Consider the following 17,376-nt stretch of genomic DNA (forward strand, 5'->3'; position numbering starts at 1 on the left):
TATATTTTTCTCTAGGATTTTGACGGATTCCTGTCTGGCATTTTGGTCTTTCATTCATTTTGAGTTGGTGTATGGTGTAAGGGAATGGTCCGGTTTCATTCTTCTATATGTAGCTGTCCAGTCTTCCCAGCACCATTTATTGAAGAGACTGTATTTTTTCATTGGATATTTTTTCCTGATTTCTCAAAGATTAGTTGACCATGGAGTTTAGTGCCCATTTCTGGGGTGTCTATTCTCTTCCATTGGCCTATGTCTCTGTTTTTGTGCCAATACCATGCAGTCTTGGTGATCACAGCTTTGTTGTAAAGCTTAAAATCAGGCAACATGATGCCCCAGCTTTTTCTTTTTCAAGTCTCCCTTGGCAATTTGGGGTGTTTTTGGTTCCATACAAATTTTAGGATTGTTTGTTCCAGCTCTTTGAAAAATGTCAATGACATTTTAATAGGGATGGCATTGAAAGTGTAGATTGCTCTACATAGCATAGAAATTTTTTTCCACTTTTTAAAAATGTCTTTTCAGCAGAACAGTATTTATTGTTTTTGCACCAGACCCAGTGCTCCATGCAATACGTTCCCTCCCTATTACCCACCACCTGGTTCCCCAACCTCCCACCCCCCACCCCTTCAAAACCCTCAGATTGTTTTTCAGAGTCCATAGTCTCTCATGGTTCATCTCCCCTTCCAATTTCCTTCAACTCCCTTCTCCTCTCCATCTCCCAATGTCCTCTATGTTCTTTGTTATGCTCCACAAATAAGTGAAACCATATGATACTTGACTCTCTCTGCTTGACTTATTTCGCCCAGCATAATCTCTTCCGGTCCCATCCATGTTGATACAAAAGTTGGGTATTCATCCTTTCTGATGGAGGCATAATACTCCATTGTGTATATGGACCACATCTTCCTTATCCATTCATCCATTGAAGGGCATCTTGGTTCTTTCCACAGTTTGGCGACCGTGGCCATTGCTGCTATAAACATTGGGGTACAGATGGCCCTTCTTTTCACTACATCTGTATCCTTGGGGTAAATACCCAGCAGTGCAATTGCTGGGTCATAGGGAAGCTCTATTCTTAATTTCTTCAGGAATCTCCACACTGTTCTCCAAAGTGGCTGCACTAACTTGCATTCCCACCAACAGTGAAAGAGGGTTCCCCTTCCTCCACATCCTCTCCAACACACGTTGTTTCCTGTCTTGCTAATTTTGGCCATTCTAACTGGTGTCAGGTGGTATCTCAATGTGGTTTTAATTTGAATCTCCCTGATGGCTAGTGATGATGAACATTTTTTCATGTGTCTGATAGCCATTTGTATGTCTTCATTGGAGAAGTGTCTGTTCATATCTTCTGCCCATTTTTTAATATGATTATCTGTTTTGTGTGTGTTGAGTTTGAGAAGTTCTTTATAGATCCTGGATATCAACGTTTTGTCTGCACTGTCATTTGCAAATATCTTCTTCCATTCCGTGGGTTGTCTTTTTGTTTTGTTGACTGTTTCCTTTGCTGTGCAGAAGCTTTTGATCTTGATGAAGTCCTAAAAGTTCATTTTCACTTTTGTTTCCTTGGCCTTTGGAGACATATCTTGAAAGAAGTTGCTGTGGCTGATATCGAAGAGGTTACACCATGACCAGGTGGGATTCATCCCTGGGTTGCAAGGTTGGTTCAACATTCGCAAATCAATCAATGTGATAGAACAAATCAATAAGAGAAGAGAGAAGAACCACATGGTCCTCTCAATTGATGCAGAAAAAGCACTTGACAAAATCCAGCATCCGTTCCTGATGAAAACGCTTCAAAGTATAGGGATAGAGGGAACATTCCTGAACTTCATAAAATCTATCTATGAAAGACCCACAGCAAATATCATCCTCAATGGGAAAAAGCTTGCAGTCTTCCCATTGAGATCAGGAACACGACAAGGATGCCCACTCTCACCACTCTTGTTCAACATAGTATTAGAAGTCCTAGCAAGGGCAATCAGACAACAAAGAGAAATAAAAGGTATCCAAATTGGCAATGAAGAAGTCAAAATCTCTCTCTTTGCAGATGACATGATTCTTTATATGGAAAACCCAAAGGACTCCACCCCCAAACTACTAGAACTCATACAGCAATTCGGGAACGTGGCAGAATACAAAGTCAACATACAGAAATCAGAGGCTTTCTTATACACTAACAATGAAAATACAGAAAGGCAAATTAGAGAATCGATTCCATTTACTATAGCACCAAGAACCATAAGATACCTGGGAATAAACCTAACCAAAGAGGTAAAGGACCTGTACTCGAGGAACTACAGAACACTCATGAAAGAAATTGAAGAAGACACAAAAAGATGGAAGACTGTTCCATGCTCTTGGATTGAAAGAATAAATATTGTTAAAATGTCTATACTGCCTAGAGCAATCTATACTTTTAATGCCATTCCTGTCAAAATTCCACCAGTATTTTTCAAAGAGCTGGAGCAAATAATCCTAAAATTTGTATGGAATCAGAAGAGACCCTGAATTGCTAAGGAATTGTTGAAAAACAAAAACAAAACTGGCAGCATCATGTTACCCGATTTCAAGCTTTACTACAAAGCTGTGATCACCAAGACAGCGTGGTACTGGCATAAAAACAGACACATAGACCAGTGGAACAGAGTGGAGAGCCCAGATATGGACCCTCAACTCTATGGTCAAATAATCTTCGACAAAACAGGAAAAAATATTCAATGGAGAAAAGACAGTCTCTTCAATAAATGGTGCTGAGAAAACTGGACAGCGATATGTAGAAGAATGAAACTCGACCATTCTCTTACACTGTACACAAAGATAAACTCGAAATGGATAAAAGACCTCAACGTGAGACAGGAATCTATCAGAATCCTAGAGGAGAACATAGGCAGTAACCTCTTCGATATCACAGAGCTCTTCTGTCCTCATGCGGCGACACCTGGTGGAATCTTCCAGAAACACCATCAGTGTGAGTGAGCTCAGGGGCATTTGAGGTGAAGCCAGGTGGGGAGCTGCTACACTGACTCCAAGGAATAAATGGGTTTTCCTTTTTTTCTTTTTTTTTTCAGTGGTTTGGGCGCCTTAGAGTTTCATTCTGTGAGGCACCTGCCTTGGGCTCAGGTCATGTTCCCAGGGATCTGGGACGGAGTCCTGTGTTGTGGGGTGCCTGCTCAGTGAGGAATCTGCTTCTCCCTCTGTCCCTCCTTCCGGCTGGTGTTCGCTCTCTGTCTCTCTGTTTCTGTCTCTCTCTCTCTCAAAAATAAACAAATAAAATCTTTAAAATAAATAAATAAGTAAATGAATGTACAAATAAAGATAAATTTGTGTGTAACCTTCCCTCAGAACAATGTACTGTCACGCATGCTTCATCATGTACCAGCAGGGGCCCCTGGGGGAGAGGATGATACATGTCCTTGCAGAGGAGCAGCTGGGATCACCAGCCTCCTCAGGGCAGCACTTTTGTTACCTCCCTTCTCGAGAGATCAATTGTTGTTAATTAGATGATTCCTTTGTTTTTTTTTTTTCAATAAATGACAATTTATTTTTTTTCTCTTCCCCCTCCTAGAGAACCCTGATCCTGAGTGTGTATTAGCCTCCATCATGGCTTCTGTTTTGTTTGTTTTTTTTTTTAATTTCTTTTCAGTGTAACAGAATTCATTGTTTATGCACCACACCCAGTGCTCCACACCATACATACCCTCAATAATACCCACCACTTGGCTCCCCCAACCTCCCACCCCTCGTCCCTTCTAAACCCTCAGATTGTTTTTCAGAGTCCATAGTCTCTCATGATTCATCTCCCCTCCCAATTTCCCTCAACTTAATTCTCCTCTCCATCTCCCTATGTCCTCCATGTTATTTGTTATGCTCCACAAGTAAGTGAAATCATATAATAATCGACTCTCTCTGCTTGACTTATTTCACTCAGCATAATCTCTTCCAGTCCCATCCATGTTGAGATAAAACTACAAAAATACAAAAAATACAAAAAGGTATTCATCCTTTCTGATGGAGGCATAATACTCCATAGTGTATATGGACCACATCTTCTTATCCATTCATCCATTGAAGGGCATCGTGGTTCTTTCCACAGTTTGGAGACCGTGGCCATTGCCGCTATAAACATTGGGGTACAGGTGGCCCTTCTTTTCACTACATCTGTATCTTTGGGGTAAATACCCAGCAGTGCAATTACAGGGTCATATGGAAACTCTATTTTTAATTTCTTGAGGAATCTCTACGCTGTTCTCCAAAGTGGCTGCACCAACTTGCATTCCCACCAACAGTGTAAGAGGGTTCCCCTTTCTCCACATCCTCTCCAACACATGTTGTTTCCTGCCTTGCTAAGTTTGGCCATTCGAACTGGTGTAAAGTGGTATCTCAATATGGTTTTGATTTGAATCTCCGTGATGGCTAGTGATGATGAACATTTTTTCGTGTGTCTGATAGCCATTTGTATGTCTTCATTGGCGAAGTGTCTGTTCATGTATTCTGCCCATTTTTTGACATAATTATGTTTTGTGTGTGCTGAGTTTGAGGAGTTCTTTATAGATCCTGGATATCAGCCTTCTGTCTGTACTGTCATTTGTAAATATCTTCTCCCATTCCATGGGTTGCCTCCTCATTTTGTTGACTGTTTCCTTTGCTGTGCAGAGGCTTTTGATCTTGATGAAGTCCCCAAAGTTCATTTTTGGTTTTGTTTCCGTTGCCTTTGTAGACATATCTTGAAAGAAGTTGCTGTGGCTGACATCGAAGAGGTTACTGCCTATGTTCTCCTCTAGGATTCTCTGATGGATTCCTGTCTCACATTGAGGCCTTTTATCTATTTTGAGTTTATCTTTGTGTACGGTGTAAGAGAATGGTTGAGCTTCATTCTTTTACACATAGCAGTCCAATTTTTCCAGCACCATTTGTTGAAGAGGCTGTCTTTTTTCCATTGAATATTTTTTCCTGTTTTGTCGAAGATTATTTGACCATAGAGTTGAGGGTCCATATCTGGGCTCTCCACTCTGTTCCACTGGTCTATGTGTCTGCTAGGACTTCTAATACTATGTTGAACAAGAGTGGTGAGAGTGGGCATCCTTGTCGTGTTCCTGATCTCAACGGCAAGGCTGTGAGCTTTTTCCCATTGAGGATGATATTTTTTGTGGGTTTTTCATAGATTAGATTTATGAAGTTGAGGAATATTCCCTCTATCTCTATACTTTGAAGGGTTTTAATCAGGAATGGATGCTGAATTTTTTCAAATGTTTTTTTTTGCATCAAGAGGACCATGTGGTTCTTCTCTCTTCTCTTATTGATTTGTTCTATCACATGGATTGATTTGCGAATGTTGAACCATCCTTGCAACCCAGGAATAAATCCCACCTGATCATGGTGGATAATCTTTTTTTTTTTAAGATCTTATTTATTTATTTATTTGACAGAGAGAAATCACAAGTAGGCAGAGAGGCAAGCAGAGAGAGCGAGAGGGAAGCAGGCCCCCCGCCGAGCAGAGAGCCCGATGCAGAACTCGATCCCAGGACCCCGAGACCATGACCCGAGCCGAAGGCAGTGGCCCAAACCACTGAGCCACCCAGGCGCCCCCGTGGATAATCTTTTTAATGTGCTGTTGGATCCTGTTTGCTAGGATCTTGTTGTGAATCTTAGCGTCCATATTCATCAGTGATATTGGTCTGAAATTCTCCTTTTTGGTGGGGTCTTTGCCAGGTTTGGGGATCAGGGTAATGCTGGCTTCATAAAAAGAGTCTGGAAGTTTTCCTTCTGCTTCAATTTTTTTAAAACAGCTTCAGGAGAATAGGTGTAATTTCCTCATTGAAAGTTTGGTAGAATTCCCCAGGGAATCCGTCAGGTCCTGGGCTCTTGTTTTCTGGGAGGTTTTTGATCACTGTTTCGATCTCGCTACTAGATATCAGTCTATTCAGGTTGTCAATGTCTTCCTGGTTCAATTTTGGAAGTTTATTAGTTTTCCAGGAATGCATCCATTTCATCTAGGTTGCTTAATTTATTGGCATATAACTGTTGATAATAACTCCTGAGTATTATTTCTATTTCCTTGGTGTTAGCTGTGATCTCTCCATTTTCAATCATAATTTTATTAATTTGGGCCTTCTCTCTTTTCCTTTGTATTAGTGTGGCCAATGGTTTATCCATCTTATTGATTCTTTCAAATAAACCAGCTTCTAGTTTCATTGATACTTCTACTGTATCTCTAGTTTCTATCTCATTGATCTCTGCTCTAATCTTGATTATTTCCTTCTTGTGTGTGGAGTTGGCTTAATTTGTTTTTGATTCTCCAGTTCTTTAAGGTGTAGAGACAGCTGGTGTATTCTGGAGTTTTTAATTTTTTGGAGGGAGGCTTGGATGGCTATGTACTTCCTCCTTAGGACCGCCTTTGCTGTATCCCATAGGTTTGTGGCCGAAGTGTCTTCATTCTCATTGGTTTCCATGAATTGTTTAAGTTCATCTTTGATCTCCTGGTTGATCCAAGCATTCTTAAGCAAGGTGGTCTTTAGCTTCCAGGTGTCTGAGTTCCTTCCAAACTTCTCCTTGTGATTTAGCTCCAGTTTCGAAGCATTGTGATCTGAGAATATGCAGGGAATAATCTCAATCTTTTGGTATCAGCTGAGCCCTGATTTGAGACCTTATGTGGTCTATTCTGGAGAAGGTTCCATGTGCACTTGAGAAGAATGAGTATTCTGTTGTTTTAGGGTGGAATGTTCTGTATATATCTATGAGGTCCATCTCGCCCAATGTGTCATTCAAGGCTCTTGTTTCTCTATTGATTTTCTGCTTTGATGATCTGTCTATTACTGAGAGTGGCATGTTAAGATCTCCTACTATTGATGTATTTATATCAATATGACTCTTTCTCTTGATTAACAGTTTTCTTATGTAATTGGCTGCTCCCACATTGGGGGCATAAATATTCACAATTGTTAGATCTTCTTGGTGGATAGTCCTTTTAAGAATGATATAGTGCCCTTCTGTATCTCGGACTACAGTCTTTAGTTTAAAATCTAATTTATCTGATATAAGAGTTGCTACCCCCAGCCTTCTCCTGAGGCCCGTTGGCATGAAAGACCCTTCTGCATCCCTTCACTTTCAGTCTGGGTGTATCCTTAGGTTTGAAATGGGTCTCTTGTAGACAACATATGTCTTGTAGACAACATATGGACGTTTTATCCAATCTGCAACCCTGTGTTGTTTTATGGGAGCATTCAGGCCATTCAGTTGAGAGGGATTATTGATAGGTACATTTTTATTGACATCGTGTTACCTGTGAAGTGTTTGTTTCTATAGATTGTCTCCATATATTTCTGTTCAATGATATTCTTAGGATTTTTCCTCTTTTAAAGAACCCCCCTTAATATTTCTTGCAGTGTCAGCTTGGTGGTCGCATACTCTTTTAAACCTTGCCGGTCTTGGAAGTTCTTTATCTCTCCATCCATTTTGAATGTAAGTCTTGCTGGATAAAGTATTCTTGGCTGCATGTTCCTCTCATTTAGTGCCCTGAATACATCTTGCCAGCCCTTTCTGGCTTGTCAGGTTTCTGTGGACAGGTCTGACGTTATTCTGATGGGCTTTCCTCTGTTCCCTAAGGAATTTCTTTGTCCTAGCTGCTTTCAAGAGCTCCTGTCTACAATTATGATTCATCATTCTCACTATCAGGTGTCTTGAGGTCTTTCTAGATTCTATAATCTTGGGGGAAGACCGTTCTGCCTTTAGTACACGAACGATGGTTCCATTCACGAGATTGGGAAAATTAAGGAAAATTTGTTCAACTATATCTTCTAGTCTTCTTTCTTTATCCTCCCCCTCAGGGATTCCAATAATTCTCACATTGGAATATTAAACGGAGTCATTTATTTCCTTTATTCTGTTTTTTTGTGGCTTCTACGCTGTTTGTACCAGGCTTCCTCCTGATCCTTTTTCTCTGTTTGTCCTCCAGATCACTAATTCTATCTTCTGTCTCAGTTACCCTAGCTTTTACAGAATTTAGTTTAGATTGGAACTCATTGAGAACATTGTGAACATCATCCCTGGTGGCTTTCACTTCTGCCCTAATCAATTCCATATTGTCATCCATGGCTTTCTCCAACCTAGCTATTGCCTGGATAATTGTTAGCCTGAATTCCCTTTCCGACATATTGTCTAAGTCCATAGCCATTAGCTCTGTTGCAGAAGGCCCAGCCTCTGAATTTTTCTTCTGTAGGGCATTTATCCTCCTAATCATTTTGGTGAGAGATGGCTGAATGTATTGGCCATGGTGCAGGCAAGGGGCACCCTGGAATGCTTCTGAGCAATCAAGAGTCCCCACCCAAAAGAAAGATAAAAGAAAGAAAAAGAAAAGAGAGAGAGAGTGACAGGGGAAAAAAGAAAGATAAAAGAAAGAGAAGGCCCAGCCCAAATGGGCCCCAAGGTAAGATTTATGAGTATACAAACAAAAACAGACATACAAAAAGGCTGATAAAAGTAGATGACAAGAGAAAAAATAAATATATAAAAACAAACAAACCAAAAAAGAACCACGTCAAAAAGAACCCCAAGGGGGTCCTATAAAAGAGAAAAAATCCTAAGAATATCGTTGAACAGAAATATAGAAACAATCTACAGACAGAAAGACTTCAAAGGCAACACGATGTCAATAAAAACCCATCTCTCAATAATCACTCTCAATGTGAATGGCCTAAATGCGCCCATAAAACGACACAGGGTTGCAGATTGGATAAAACGACAGGACCCATCCATATGTTGTCTACAAGAGACCCATTTTGAACCTAAGGATACACCCAGACTGCAAGTGAAGGGATGGAGAAGCATCTTTCATGCCAATGGGCCTCAAAAGAAGGCCGGGATAGCAATTCTCATATCAGATAAATTAGATTTTAAACTAAAGACTGTAGTCAGAGATACAGAAGGACACTACATCATTCCTAAAGGGACTATCCGCCAAGATGATCTAACAATTGTGAATATCTATGCCCCCAATATGGGAGCACCCAATTACATAAGAAAACTATTAATCAAGATAAAGAGTCATATTGATATGAATACAATAATAGTAGGAGATCTTAATACGCCTCTCTCAGAAATAAACAGATCATCAAAGCAGAAAATTAATAAAGAAATAAGAGCATTGAATGAAACATTGGACCAGATGGACCTCATAGACGTATACAGAACATTCCACCCTAAAACAACAGAATACCCATTCTTCTCAAGTGCACATGGAACCTTCTCCAGAATAGAATACATACTGGGTCACAAAGCAGGACTCAACCAATACCAAAAGACTGACATTATTCCCTGCATATGCTCAGATCACAATGCTTTGAAACTGGAACTCAATCACAAGGAAAAGTTCAGAAGGAACTCAAACACCTTGAAGCTAAAGACCACCTTGCTTAAGAATGCTTGGGTCAACCAGGAGATCAAAGATGAACTTAAACAATTCATGGAAATCAATGAGATGAAGACACTTCGGTCCAAAACCTATGGGATACAGCAAAGGCGGTTCTAAGGGGGAAATACATAGCCATCCAAGCCTCCCTCAAAATAATTGAAAAATCCAGAATACACCAGCTGTCTCTACACCTTAAAGAACTGGAGAATCAACAACAAATCAAACCAACTCCACATGCAAAAATGGAAATAATCAAGATTAGAGCAGAGATCAATGAGGTAGAAACCAGAGATACAGTAGAACGTATCAATGAAACTAGAAGCTGGTTTTTTGAAAGAATCAATAAGATTGATAAACCATTGGCCACACTAATCCAAAAGAAAAGGGAGTTCTACACTCTTGTGGGATCCGTAAAGTCATGCACCTGTGTCTTCTGGGGGAGAGGCCTGCTCCGATGCTCCATCTCAGATGTCCTCGCCAGGGTGGGAGTTCACTGCCCCTTGCCAGTGGGCTAGGCTCAGTGTAAGCTGGTCCTCTGTGTGCCTTTTTTCCCCTGAAGGCTTTCTGTGCATATTTAGAGGATCAGAATAAAAATGACTGTGCCCCAATCTCCAGCTCAGAGCTGAAAGGACTGTGCTCCCTCCCTTTAGTGAATCCTCTGGGATAAAATGTCCTGATTTTTATGTGTGCCAAACTCAGCACAGTCCTGCGGTGTACACCCACAGTGATCCTTCTGGAGAATGTCGAGGGTCCCACGTTACTGCCCTTTGTAGGATACTGGAAAGAAAACAGTCACTGTATGGAGAACACATGCTCTGCCCTTCCTGGGGGAAGGCAGAGGATGGCCCTGTATGTCCTTTACCAGGCTGTCACCCTGAGAGCTGATGCCTGGTCAGGAGTGGACCCATTTTGCCCATCCCAGAAGATGGTGGAAGGTTCCCATGTTCCAGTCCTCTGCAGGGTGCCCAGGCTGAGAGCAGTCCCCCCAGTTGCCACAGCTTGGGGTTTGTGGTGAATCAAGCTGAGAGTCCCCTCCTGGGCTCACTGACCATAACCAGTTTCCCCACTCCGCTGCTTGGGAACTCTACCGTCTCAGGCACTACGTTATTTTTGAGGCTTCTGGGATCCAGAGACCACACTGACCCACCTAAAGTCTGCCTCTTTGATCCCAAGAGCCCCTTTCAGGCAGCCATATCTCTCAGTGGAGGAGATTTCTAAGGGTTCATATTTTGCCCTCGGGGGCTATAACATTCTGGTGGAGGCCACATGGAGGCTCCCTCTCCCTCTATTTGTCTTTGGTATCTCCCCTCAGATTCACGTCTGTGGACATCCCACCTTGCAAAAAGCACTCACTTCTCTACTTGTAGAGTTCCAGGTATTTTTTTTCTTACATCTCGGGTTGAATTCAAGGTGTGCAGAATGGATTGATAGTTATGCAGTAAATTCAAGGGACCAGATGAAACGGGGCCACCCACTCTCCCAGCAACTCGTCTCTTCCCTTCAATATTTCACATTCTTAGTGCAAAATGATTTTCCCACATTCCTGCTGTTCCACGACCTTGATGATGACGGACAACCCTGCACACAGTCTTCCATAACACTGCTTACATATCGGGGTCACTCTCTGATGTCCATTCCTGTTGGACACTCACCTCCCACACCCCTGAGTTCCAGAGACAGTTGCTCCCAGAGCTGCCCTGATTTCAGGACTGTAAGGAGTGGATGGTTCCTGTCTCCATGCTCTGTGAATCCACTCTCCGAACATAACGTCTGAGAAGGGATGTGTCCATGAGGGATGGCTCCCATGGGAACTGCACACCCACCCATGGGCAGATGCCAGTGGAGGGTGAGTCCACAGGACAGAACCATTCCACACACACACAGAGGGGATGTGACTCAGGGCTGACCTCTGGGCTGGGGCAGAGGGCAGAGACATGCTAGTGCCCATCCCACACATGGTGGAGGGGTCACACTGCTTCCACAGTCACCCAGAAACTCAACACCCTTCCTGCCTGTGAGAATGTGGCACCTCTTCTGACCACACAGAGGGAGCAATCATATTTGACCACCCTCAGCTGGACTCCAGGCACTGATGGTCACTCAGCATTTGCCTCTGTTTCTGCTATGGTCCTTCTCAATTCTGAACCCTTGTTTCATATTTCCTATAAAATGCTATTGCAAACAATTTCAGAAACATCACCAACAGCATTTCCCAGCTTAGGGACGCATAGGGTCTCTCAAGGACATGCGTCTTTGATCCACCTTGATTGTGGGGTCTGACACATGGACCTCTTGTGTCTCAGCCACACATCTCTTAATCAGGTCAGGAAATATCAGTGATTGATCACACCCATGGCCCAGGTTCCCCGACACCACAAGCACTTTGAGTGGGGTTCAGGACAGCAAGCAACAGACCAGGTGATGTGCGCAAGGTCATCCGGGCAGTGGACACGGCAGTAGTACAAACACGAGAATCACCTTTTGTCCCCAAATCACAGCACTCACCATGAATTGCACCCTACAGCTCAGGGAAAGGACCCCGGGTTTGGAGAGGATGTGTCTTCCCCTAGAACAAGGGACACAGAGGAGCCAGCAGGGAACTCAGAGGTGTGCTCCCAGGAAGCAGAAGTGGAAAGACTCAGAGGAAAATAGAGAAGTCCACGAGGTTGTGCAGAAAGGAAGCCCACGCTCCAGCGCCAGGAGAGGGGCTCTGTTTCCTTCCCTATTTGCCCCTACTTCTCCTCTATCTTCATTGTCACCATGATTTCATCCTGAGCCAAGCAGATTTGTCACAGGTATGTCAGTGCTGACATGACCTCCGCAGGGCAGCAGGAACCCACATCCTTCACAGCATTCCCAGGATCTGGGGACCCTCTCCATGGTGGCGACCCTGGATGTACTGAAGAAGAAGGCGACTGAATGGGCTACCTCTGGGAGGGAAGGACTTGCCTTGGTCTCCTGATCCTGGATGGGGCACCTTAGGAATCCTCAGGGTCCACCTGCTGCACCGTCATGGACACCAAAGTCAGGCTGGACCTGGGGAGAGGCTGTTCCGCTTCCTGGGGACTGCTGACGTGACAACCCTCTGACAGGGAAGACCAGAATCAACATGGCCAAACTCTGTGTGTCTGTCTCTTCCACAGTCACAGTGCAGCCTCCGTCTGTACAGCCAGAACCAGAGAGAAGAGATGTCATGACCCCCACCCTTATGGCCCTGCTCTGTTTTGGTGAGATCTGAGGAGGGGAGGGGACACCCTAGTTTGGGAGGGACCCGCCCCACAGCCAGGCTCAAAGGCTCATGGGAAGGATGGGTTCTGCTAGATTTGGGGCATACCTCTCACAGGGACTCTCTCCCAGGTCTGAGTGTGACCCAGGACCAGAGAGCAAGCAGGGGACTCTATCCCTAGGGGCCCCAGTCCCACCTCCTAACTGGGGACAGGGGTCACCCACCAGGCAGCAGGGGATGGAGAACAGAAGTTCTGGGCTGACTGATGGGGACGTCTAGGGGTTTGGAGCTGAGCTGGGACCTGGGGATGAGGAAGGTCTGTGTCCCAGCCTCTGTTTACTTCCAGAGACTCTCGCCAAACACACCAACTGGGCTGGGCCAGGCTCTGTGAGGCTTTGGGGGACACCTGTGACCATCTGTTGTTAGGGGATTCTGGAGGCCCAGAAGTACCACCTGCATAAAGAGGGAGACTCATGGACCTGGGACACATGGAAGACACTGGAGACCAGGGAAAAGGCCAAGTTCTCCATCACACACATGACAGATGTATATGCAGGAAGATACCACTGTGACTATCTCAGTCCCACTGGCTGCTCAGAGCTCAGTGACCCTCTACGGCTGGTGGTGATGAAAGGTGCAAGACCACTCAGGAGCTCAGCTCCAGACTCTGCTCTCAGGAAGGGGGTCAGCTCTCAGGTGTCTCCCTCTTGTAGCCCAGCCTAGGCATAATGTGGGGTATATGAGCCCCATTTAAACCACCCACTATCCCTTCCATGGAACCCAGGGCAAACCCAGCCTCTCAGCTCTGCCCAGCCCTGTCGTGACCTCAGGAGGGAATGTGACCCTCCAGTGTGCCTCACAGATCTGATTCCACAGGGTCGTCCTAATGAAGGAAGGAGAACACCAGACATCCTAGATCTTGGACTCCCGGCCATCCGTCCATGGGAGGACCCAGGCCCTATTCCCTGTGTATATTTTTGTTCATTTATTTATTATTTGTTTGTTTACTTATGTAGCTCTTCTTCCCATCTCGATCCACACTGCATAAAAGCAATAAGGGTGTTCCTATAATTCATTGACTGACCATCACCTTTCATGGATACACATTTATATGTGTGTTGTCAATGTGTGCACACAGATGTGTGTGTGTGTGTGTGTGTGTGGCACTGTGGGTATCTGTAAGTATAAGAAGAATGTATTAATGAACATAGTCAAGGAGGAATACTGTAGGTACAGAATAAAGTGCAGACCCTGAAAGAAGCGAGATGGTTGACATGGAGGGACAAGGACACAGCCAAAGACATTGGTCCCTCTGTGCTCCTGGCAGTCAGGATCCCTGGCACCAGCCCCTCGTCCATGGATGCTGCTGGGACCTCGGCTACTGAATAAGTGGGAACTGTCATCTGCAGGGACATGAGCCCAGGAGGTCTTGTGTCCCAGAGAGAACAGAGAACATGTGAGGACATGATGATTTCTGTGCTGGGAGTCCATTTTTCTTTGCAACCCTCAGATGGTGGGGCACAGCCAGAATCTCTCCCAAGTGATTCAGAAACAGAGTCTGAAATGAAAGAGAACAAGGAGGCTGAAAGAATCCAGTGAGGAGAGTAGAGGAAAGCCCCATAGTGCAGAGAAGGGCTAGTTCAGGAACTGTACAAAAACCACATAGTGACAGGCTGAGGGATATAGACACAGAGCAGAGGACAGGCTGGTCGGGGGTCTCCAGCTCCTTCCATCTGCTTCCATCTTCCTGCAGAAGCAGCTGGCACCGTGAGCCCTCCCCAAAACAACTCAGACCCCAGCAGTGGAGAGTAGGAGAAAGTCCCAGTGATGGGACTGGTATGGAGGGGGTGTCCTATCGGGGGAGGCAGGTCCCCTGGGTGGACATGCAGGATGCCAGGAGGACTGGGTCCACCCTGACCTCTGCAACCTTTCTGTCCTCATTCCTAGCCTTGGACCCCAGAGATTACACGGTGGAGAATCTGACCTGCATGGACGTGGCTGCCTTGATCCTGGTGGTCCTCGGGATTCTGCTGCTGGATGCTCAGCACAGACAGAGAAGGACCCCAGACACAGCCAGGAGCTAAACACAAGGGAGAGCAAAGCCACCATTCCATGTGGCAGAGCTGTGGGCATGCATCCCATGTGCCCAGAGGGATCTGGAGGAAAGCCTGCAGCTCATGCTTACTAATGTGTCTGCTGACAACATTGAGGAGGAGCATGGTTCAGGTAGCAGGACATGTCTGGGCTGCTCCATGCCCAGGACTCATCCCCCATGACCCGTGGTGCTTTCCCTCCTGCATTGAGAATCAGGTCCACTTTGGAACAGATGAATCCCAAACCATTCCCTGAACCCTCTCTGGACTCACAGAGCTCTTCTGTCCTCATGCGGCGACAAGTGGTGGAATCTTCCAGAAACACCATCAGTTTGAGTGAGTTCAGGGACGTTTGAGATGAAGCCAGGTGGGGACCTGCTACACTGACTCCAAGTAATAAATGGGTTTTCCCTTTTTTATTTAAGTAGTGATTTGGTCGCCTTAGAGTTTCATCCTGTGAGGCACATGCCTTGGGCTCAGGTCATGATCCCAGGGTCCTGGGATGGAGTCCTGTGTTGCGGGATGCCTGCTCAGTGGAGAATCTTCATCTCCCTCTGTCCCTCCTTCCGGCTTGTATTCGCTCTCTGTCGCTCTCCCTGTTTCTGTCTCTCTCTCTCAAAAATAAATAAATAGCTGTCCAGTTTTCCCAGCACCATTTATTAAAGAGACTGGTTTTTTTCCACTGTATATTTTTTCCTGTTTTGCTGAAGATTATTTGACCATAGAGTTGAGGGTCCAATCTGGGCTCTCTACTCTCTTCCACTGGTCTATGTGTCTGTTCTTATGCCAGTATCATGCTGTCTTGGTGATCACAGCTTTGTAGTAAAGCTTGAAATCACGTAACATGATGCCACCAGTTTTGTTTTTGTTTTTCAACATTTCATTAGCAATTCGGGGTCTCTTCTGATTCCATACAAATTTTAGGATTATTTGCTCCAGCTCTTTGAAAAATACCGGTGGAATTTTGATCGGAATGGCATTAAAATTATAGATTGCTCTAGGCAGTATAGACATTTTAACAATGTTTATTCTTCCGATCCAAGAGCGTGGAATGGTCTTCCATCCTTTTGTGTCTTCTTCAATTTCTTTCATGAGTGTTCTGTAGTTCCTGGAATACAGATCCTTTACCTCTTTGGTTAGGTTTATTCCCAGGTATCTTATGGTTCCTGGTGCTATAGTAAATGGAATCAATTCTCTAATTTGCCTTTCTGTCTTTTCATTGTTAGTGTATAAGAAAACCACTGCTTTCTGTACATTGACTTTGTATCCTGCCACGTTACTGAATTGCTGCATGAGTTCTAGTAGTTTGGGGGTGGAGTCCTTTGCGTATTCCATATAAAGAATCATGTCATCTGCGAAGAGAGAGAGTTTGACTTCTTCATTGCCAATTTGGATACATTTCATTTCTCTTTGTTGTCTGATTGCTGTTGCTAGGACTTCTAATACTATGTTGAACAAGAGTGGTGAGAGTGGGCATCCTTGTGTTCCTGATCTCAACAGGAAGGCTGCAAGCTTTTTCCCATTGAGGATGATAGTTCCTGTGGGTCTTTCATAGATAGATTTTATGAAGGGAAAAAATGTACAGTGGAAAAAAGACAGTCTCTTCAATAAATGGTGCTGGGAAAACTGGACAGCGATATGTAGAAGAATGAAACTCGACCATTCCCTTACACCGTACACAAAGATAAACTCGACATGGATAAAAGACCTCAACGTGAGACAGGAATCCATCAGAATCCTAGAGGAGAATATAGGCAGTAACCTCTTCGATATCAGCCACAGCAACTTCTTTCAAGATATGTCTCCAAAGGCCAAGGAAACAAAAGCGAAAATGAACTTTTGGGACTTCATCAAGATCAAAAGCTTCTGCACAGCAAAGGAAACAGTCAACAAAACAAAGAGGCAACCCACAGAATGGGAGAAGATATTTGCAAATGACAGTGCAGACAAAACGTTGATAACCAGGATCTATAAAGAACTCCTCAAACTCAACACACACAAAACAGATAATCATATCAAAAAATGGGCAGAAGATATGAACAGACACTTCTCCAATGAAGATATACAAATGGCTATCAGATACAATGAAGATATACAAATGGCTATCAGATACATCATCATTAGCCATCAGAGAGATTCAAATTAAAACCACACTGAGATATCATCTTACACCAGTTAGAATGGCCAAAATTAGCAAGACAGGAAACAACGTGTGTTGGAGAGGATGTGGAGAAAGGGGAACCCTCTTACACTGTTGGTGGGAATGCAAGTTGGTGCAGCCACTTTGGAGAACGGTGTAGAGATTCCTCAAGAAATTAAAAATAGAGCTTCCCTATGACCCTGCAATTGCACTACTGGGTATTTACCCCAAAGATACAGATGTAGCGAAAAGAAGGACCATCTGTACCCCAATGTTTATAGCAGCAATGGCCATGGTCGCCAAACTGTGGAAAGAACCAAGATGCCCTTCAACGGACGAATGGATAAGGAAGATGTGGTCCATTTACACGATGGAGTATTATGCCTCCATCAGAAAGGATGAATATCCAACTTTTGTAGCAACATGGACGGGACCGGAAGATATTATGCTGAGTGAAATAAGTCAAGCAGAGAGAGTCAATTATCATATGGTTTCACTTATTTGTGGAGTTTAA

The 17,376-nt window shown here is 44.1% G+C and overlaps 1 pseudogene; it reads left to right on the forward strand.

The window, feature by feature from the left end:
- Window positions 1-11,191: 11,191 nt before the first annotated feature.
- LOC123930616 lies at window positions 11,192-14,713 on the forward strand (annotated as a pseudogene).
- Window positions 14,714-17,376: the final 2,663 nt, after the last annotated feature.

This window comes from Meles meles, chromosome 19, assembly GCF_922984935.1.
Source record: "Meles meles chromosome 19, mMelMel3.1 paternal haplotype, whole genome shotgun sequence".
Classification (NCBI taxonomy): domain Eukaryota; kingdom Metazoa; phylum Chordata; class Mammalia; order Carnivora; family Mustelidae; genus Meles; species Meles meles.